Genomic DNA, 7980 nt, shown 5'->3' on the forward strand with positions numbered 1-7980 from the left:
AACGAACCAATGGGCCCAGTCAAATTACGTTTCTAGTTTCAATTGATCAGAGAAGGTCACTTTTAAAGCTGCAGGTGCCCATCTAGTGAACCCCACATCTGGATTTAATATAATATTAGAGATATTTTCCGCAATCTTGTATTGGAATAATATTGACTAATAATAATATGTATAACTAAACCGGTTATCTACTTTGAGTGACCAGCACAAACAAGAAAAGCCTTCAGCCACCAGGCACTGAATAATCAACAAGATAAACGTGTTTCATACCGAAATATTCGACAGTTATTATTATTAAGTTTTTGTTAACCCTTAACCGACCCCAGAAATCTATGTGGAATTGAAATAGTAACTTTAATATACATTGGCAGTCCGCATGTACTTTTTAACACTTAAAAGGAAGTTAATTGAGTTCATTAGGTCATTAGCCATCACTCATAACTAACAACTTTGGAAAGGAGCGGATTTTGTCTACCGACTGTCGGAATCATTTTCTGACCGTGCTCGCAAATATCGCTAACTAACCATATTTGATGGATTTTTTCAATGTCGTATTGAGATAGCACTATGTCAATCAGTCACAAAATCGGTATAGCGTCAAACAAGCGTGTGGTTCGTTTGCCAGATGCTTTTTGAACCCCATATAGGAAGCACTGAACAAAATATTTTCCAAAGGTAACTCCCTAAATCAGCCTCTTCGGATCTGGCACGCCACGCAGCTGGTGGACAGGCGCATCATGAACATACCCCACCCAATGAACCCGGGCACCCCTGCTAAATGATCCGCCTCCCAAGATGCTGTCTAAACGTAGTAATATAAACCACAAATTTTACATGTTACGTAAATTATGAACATAAAACGTCAAACTATGGCTAACTAAACATGAAGATGAGGAAATCATTAAATTTATGAAGTAACCCCAACGCAATCTACAGACAACAAACATAAATACTTTTTGCTTAATTTATTTTATATTTTGTGGGAACCAACATATTAGAAGATGAGGAAATCATGATCAACACACATACAACAACCTACAGCCCGCCTCGGAACAGGAATACCTAGTGAGGAGGACTGAGAACAAACTACATCACTTTATATCTTTATGTTACTTAGTTTGTATTGCCGCTAAATAAAAAAATAAAATAAAACTTAAAATTTTATGTATAATGTTTGTGGACAAACGATTCTTACATATTGCCGTTTGCGACTCATAATCGTACTCCTGATTTTCTTGGAGTGGGAGGTATTCTCTTTACAGCCTTCAAAGGGTTAACTTTGTTGTTGTAGTCATTACGAGCAGATTTCAATTAGTTGGCGAATGGTTCCCGAGGAGTGACGGTGTTTTATTTATAATTACGAAGAAAACTGGTTATACTTAAATTATTTTTTTTATTTATAAAAGGTCAATTGGACAATTTAAAATAGATAATCATCAGTGCATTATACACGAATCCATAAGTTAATATTAGAATATATGTAAGAGTGAAAAGGTGGTGTAATCTAAAGACAAACACAAGGACAGTGAAAAACTAGCAAAGCTTCTGGTTGCGTCTAAAAGTACATACAAGAATAAGGATGACATCAGCAAATTTATAAGCTTCTTTAAGCTCATTACAAAAACATTCCAGTTGATCCCTCCGTCCGCGATGTTCGTGCTTTTAGTGATGCTGGCCTGTGGCTTAGGTAAGGAAGAAACTAACTACACAACTTACTATCACGCCATTTCATTGAAAGGATAGGCAGAGATGATGTACCGCCACACAACTCTGTCTCACAAGACACACCTTGCGTCTTTCAAATTCATGCTCTGTTAACACGCGACCCAACCCAAGCATCTGATTCACTTGGCCATAACATATCTTTCTCGGATTATGCTTACGTAGGTACATCGGCCTCGTATTAATTGCGGATCCTCACATTTGTAATACGGTCAAACGTAGTTTTACATTTCTGCAACATTCAATCAACGAAGATGATTTCTCCTCTGCCAGAGCCATGCCTCACGGAGTTCGTACCATGACCCCATTATGGACTGCTTCGATATTCTACCAGACCAATTGCTTCTAAAGTTTGTACCTATTTGTTATCTTGTCGCCCAGTAGAAAAATATAATTTTCGACAGAATTTGCTTCAGTGGTGCTAAAATTATTTTCTCGCAACTAATTTAGAACCGACTGAAGTGTGTGTGTGTTGTTTATTTCAGGTTCAGCGCCAGTGACCGCAATCTCTCCGTCTCCACCAAGGTTAGTGAGTTCACTTGATTTGTTTTAAATTCAATATTGTTTTTCTCGACTTAGTATGACAGCAGCTACTCTGGTGTGATAATGGTACGTATACATTTGCGAACCGAAACTCGAGCCGAGCCATAAATTACGGGAAAGATCAAAAGAACTGCAAGCGGCATTTCGCGCCATTTGCAGTTGCTTTTCTCCTTTCACATAAGTTGAGGTTCAGCTCAGCAGTTCGGCTCGCGTATGTATACGTAGCATAAAGCAGGGTACTCATCTAGCCGTGTAACGTGTAACGTAACTGATACTGTATCAAGTGAGTACGTAGGCGCGAGCCTACTGCGAGCCGCTCGCGGGTAGAGCACAGTGTGATCGCAGCGAGCCGCCGACGGCGGATTCACTGCGATCACACTGCGAGCACTAAAGGCGGATCCGGGAGCTCGTAGCTGGATACGCGGTTACCGTGGACGAGCCGTACCCACTTGCAGATTGATACAGTATCAGTTACGTTACACGTTACACGGTGCTACACTCTTGGTGAGTACCCTGCTTAAGATCAATGACTAACCTTTAACCTTCAATTAGTACCTAAGTACATGGGTCAAAACAAATATGAACTATCCTTTGAACATAAAACAAAAACAATATAAACAGTTACCAACTATGTATTTGCGAAATTTGACGTACTTGACATAAAACAACAAATAATAATACATCTTAATTGTAAGAAATTTGCAGCTAAAACTAAAAATACATGTTAAGTGTGCAAAATGTAGATTTGTTTAAGTAATTGGAAAATAATAATATTAAAACAGAAGGTAGTTATGTAATAAATAGAAATGTATAGTTATAATTTGAGGTCTCCCATAAACTGCCTCACTCGGCTAGCGGGTAGCGGGTAGCGTGAAGCGGGTAGCGGGTAGCGGGTAGCGGCTAGCGGGTAGTGGCTAGCGGGTAGTGTCTAGCGGGTAGCGGGTAGCGGCTAGCGGGTAGCGGGTAGCGGGTAGCGTGTAGCGGGTAGCGGGTGGCGGGTAGCGGGTAGGGGTTAGCCTGTGTTGAGGCACTCTTTTTACAAGTTAATTAATGCATATGAATATTCCTACACATACTCACAATAGTTTTGTTAAATCAATATTTTCGGGGACCCCCGAGGAAGACATGGGACAATCAAGCGAATCAAATACTTGGGAGTTGGGCCATTCCAAGAGTCAGAATAATAGAATAGTATTTATGAGATGATGTATGAATGTGAATGAGGCAAGGAGTGTGTGCCAAGACCGAGTTGTTTAGTGGTCTTTCCCCCCTGCCTACCCCTGCGGGGAAACGGCGTGATGGTTAATTAGTTAATATTTTCAAAATTGGGTGAGTGCACCGGTAAAGGCCCTATCATTTCACATTTTTTTTATGCTATCTGGAAGAATATTGTATAATCTTGTCGCCAGGTACCTTGTTTCGTTGGCCGAACTAGTATGCATTATAGGAATTTGTAGAAAATCTTTGTTATTGTTTGGAGTACAGCAAGTATTTAATCTTTTTGCGTAATATTTATTTTTGTATATAGGTGCGTGAGGATTGTTTTTTACGTACATCTGCCGAACTTTAAACATATTCATAATATTAAAGATTAAGTTGTGATATAATTGTATGCGTATGCGCTTTTAATCCACACAAAGAAATAGACAAATCTCACATAACACCCTCAATGAATACCACATTTAGACAAAGAACACAGCACTTCGTATTATCTTATTCCAGCAATAATCTAGCATCAAACATACATATAAAAATAAAGGATAACATATACACACGAGAACCATTTTCAGTAACAAAATAAGGCTAATTTTGAAATCCGAAATTAACCGACTGCCCGATCTCCAATAATATACGTTTTTTATACCGATACATGCAGATGTAATTTATTTATATTTAAGATTAATAAAAACAGGACCTTACCATTTAAATATTTTATGTAAAACAGTGACCTCCCGAGGGATTCCTCTAGAAACATATTGAGATTGTAGTAATTTATTAAAAATAAATAAAATAAACCCTTTCCAGATAAAAAATCAATTTCCTAGGCCCGTCCATTACGCCGGGCCACTTCCCACTTTATTTTAGAGATTTGCTAGGGTAAACTCAACCGTAGGTTTTTACAATGCACATGGCCGCGCATTACATATTGTTGAGCGTGGCTTCTTCACTTACGTTTTATAATTTCGACTTTATTTTGTGTTATAATTTGCAGCGTTTGATGGATCCCGTACTATGGTAACTTCCCGACAAGTACCCAATACCGGACCCAATCAAAGGCTTTTGAGATATCTATTATATCTAACCCAACTGTTTGGACTCTACGAAATGCTCTAAGTGCCACCCCCAAATATGCATCACATACCCGAGAAGATAAATCCATATTGCCAATCGCTTAACATTTTGTTTTTCTCGAGGTACGTCTGCAGTTTGGTTGTTAATCACTCTTTCCAATATCCTGGAGACTATGGGGCGATAGTTGGAAGGACGATCGTAGCGGTTCTACTTAAAACTAGACTGTGTCCGTTCTCCTTTTGTCATTTGTTGTGATTCTTAAATGATTGTTATTTTGACCATCTACAGTTGCCGCCTACCCGCATTCCCGGCTAACGGGAGTTACACCTCGAACAGCGGGACGGGGGTGCCGCGACCAGGAGACAAGGTGAAGCACCTGAGCGTGCTGGAGTACTCCTGTAGTCCCGGCTACTTTATCACTGAAGAAGTCTCCGTGTGTCGGGGAAATAACATTTGGTCATCAAAACCCGAATGTAAAAGTAAGTCACGTTTCTTTTGGAACAACTTAAGATTGTACTTACTCGCAACCCCGATCTATTCTACGATCTGAGACAAAATGCATTGTTTTTAATTTGGAATTAAAAAAAAAATTTAACATCAATTTATTTGAAAAAATATTTAAAAAAAACAGTTTCGTTTCAGCTCGCACGTTCCTCGGAGAATCGGAACTCTGTACAGTATGTAATCAGTTCGCACGTTCAAGTGAGCAAGGCTGAAACGTAACATTTACTAACCATTTATTTTTGTTTTTTTTTGTTCAAAAGAGCATGTAAGCTGTCTGCAAAATGTAAAAGAAGGGGAGCTTTGTCGTCACCCGGTTGAGCAAGTTGCGAGGCGGGTTATGTTAGGGGCTGTAGGAAAGGATTTGTTAATGGAGGTCTTGAAGAGGCCCGGATTATATGAAAGAGGAAAACCAGATGCCGGTGGCTCGTTCCACATACGAGCCGTCTTATATGAAAACGAGTCGAAGAAGCGGCCCGTTCTCGTGAAGCCAATATCAACTGTGAACGGGTGTTCCGCTAGTGCACGTCAAGTTTCACGCAGATGCACTGGTGCACCAAGGATCAACTCTACTAGCTCTTTAGAGTAGACTCCATTAAAAAATTTTTTTTTTTTTTTTTAATATAGATCATAGTTACATTAATACATACATTTTTTTGCAAAATATAATATTTAGGTACATAATTGGTCATGTATACCTTATCAGAAAAGAGGAGCTCTTGTGCCTGATAAGGGAGCCACGATTCTTACTTCAGTGATTCAATGTTATGTGTAAAATATAAATATAATATATCCATATATTTTTTTAATATAAGTTTTTTTTGAAAAAAAGTTTGATTTTATTGATTTGTTCTTGTTGGTTCGTAATACAGCGCAATTCGGAAGGTATTGTAGTTTTTTATGGCTTGGTAAATATAATGGTTTTGCATTTGAGTTGTTTTAAAGATTGGCGTAATAAATTGATTTCCATTTCTCATCAGTTTGTAAAATTCTTGATATTCTGTGTTATTTTTTTCTTTACACATTTTTATAATTGAAGTTTGCTTAAATATATCTTCAATATTTGGTACTGGAAACATTTTAAAAAGCAATTTTGTTGGGAAAGTAGAGTTTTTTTTAAGTATTACCTTTATAATATTTTTTTGCGAGACTTTTACTGAGTTTAGGTTGTTTTTATAAGATCCTCCCCAACCTATGATTCCGTAAATAAGCAGGGAGTGGACAAGAGCATAATATACATTTTTTAGTATTTTCACATTTAAAATATTTCTTAACCTAACAAATATATATATACATTTCCTTATTCTCTTTACTAACTCCGTAATATGGCTTTTCCATTTCAAATTTTCATCGATGATCACACCAAGATATTTAATTTCAGAAGAAGAGTTGATTACAGTACAAATAGGATTAAGTAGTTTACAGTTGACATTGTCACAATTTTCATCATGGATTATTATATTTACTTTGTGTTTAGGTATTTTTTGTAGTGAAAATAATACATATGTTGTTTTTTTGGCATTAAGTGTGAGTAGGTTATTATCAAACCATGATTTTAAGATATTAATACATTCATTTGCAAGTTTGTTAACTAGTTCCCATGTTTGACCTTTTATTAATAAAACAGTATCATCAGCATAAGAGATTAATTCACCTTTGATTTTCTGTTGGAAAATGTCATTTACATACATTAGAAATAGTAATGGTCCGAGGACCGTGCCTTGAGGGATGCCAAATGTACTTGTTAGTGGTGTACTAAAGGTTTGGTTTAATTTTACAATTTGAGGTCTCTCTGTTAAGTAGCTTTCTATCCATTTAAGAGCTAAGTGGTCAATGCCATTTTCTTTTAATTTTAATATAAGTCTTTCATGGGAAATGCTGTCAAATGCTTTCTTTAAGTCAATGAAAATTCCTATACATTTATTTGATTTGTCCAGGGCACTCTGAATACTAGATGAAATTTTTGCAATGGCATCTTGGGTACTTTTTCCCTCTGTGAAACCGAATTGATTTTCATTTATAATCGAGTTTTTTTTTAAGAATACAGTTAGTCTTTTTTTAACAATTTTTTCAAAAATTTTCGATATATTAGATAAGAGTGAAATGGGTCTATAATTAGAAATGTCCTCCGGGCTACCGGACTTAAATATTGGAGAGATTATGGTTTTCTTATACGTGCTCGGGAAAACTCCTGTCTTAAAGCTATTGTTTATAATATGAGAGATTGATGTTGAAATATAATTTTTAATGATTTTTAGTGTTTTTACAGCGAGACCGTCAAATCCCGGAGCAGAACCACCTCGCATTTTTGATATAATTTGTACAATTTCAGACGGATTGGTTGGTTCGAAGAGTTCAAGTTTAGTTTCTATATTTGGAATATTTTCAATATACATCTTATTTATTTTTTTCACGGTAATTTTTTCTGCTAGACTCTTTCCGATATTTGCAAAGAATTCGTTAAAAGCGTTTGCTCCTTTTTTAGGTTCTTCAATACAGTTAATTATGTTATTGTTTTGTATTACACTCTTAATAGTATTACTTTTGGTATTTTGTTTATTTTCCATGATTTCATTGATTATATTCCAAACTTTCTTACTGTCATTTTCAGAATCATCAAGTTTATTTTTATAATAATTTTCTTTCGTGTTTTTTATGAGCGTGGTTAATTTATTTTTGTATTCTCTAAAATGAACATTTAATTTAATGTCTAGTGGTTTTTTTTTTGTTTCTTTATAAAGCCATTCTTTGTGTCTTATGGACACAACAAGCCCATGTGTTATCCACGGTTTGATTTTACGAAATTTTGCTGTATTTCCTTTTGGAATAATTTTTTTTGAATCATTTATAAAGTTCGTTAATCTATTTTCAAATATTTTACAGCACTCGTTGACGTTATCACTTCGGAGAATATCTAACCAT

The 7980-nt window shown here is 36.2% G+C and overlaps 1 long non-coding RNA gene across 1 annotated transcript; it reads left to right on the top strand.

The window, feature by feature from the left end:
• Positions 1–1329: 1329 nt before the first annotated feature.
• On the top strand, positions 1330–4916 carry LOC149408807 (uncharacterized). Its single transcript, XR_016305378.1, has 3 exons — positions 1330–1687; positions 2208–2247; positions 4846–4916. It is a non-coding gene; the product is annotated as an uncharacterized LOC149408807 (long non-coding RNA).
• Positions 4917–7980: the final 3064 nt, after the last annotated feature.

Source organism: Hesperophylax consimilis, unplaced genomic scaffold (genome assembly GCF_061612785.1).
Source record: "Hesperophylax consimilis isolate HC1 unplaced genomic scaffold, BYU_Hcon_1.0 scaffold_60, whole genome shotgun sequence".
NCBI lineage: Eukaryota > Metazoa > Arthropoda > Insecta > Trichoptera > Limnephilidae > Hesperophylax > Hesperophylax consimilis.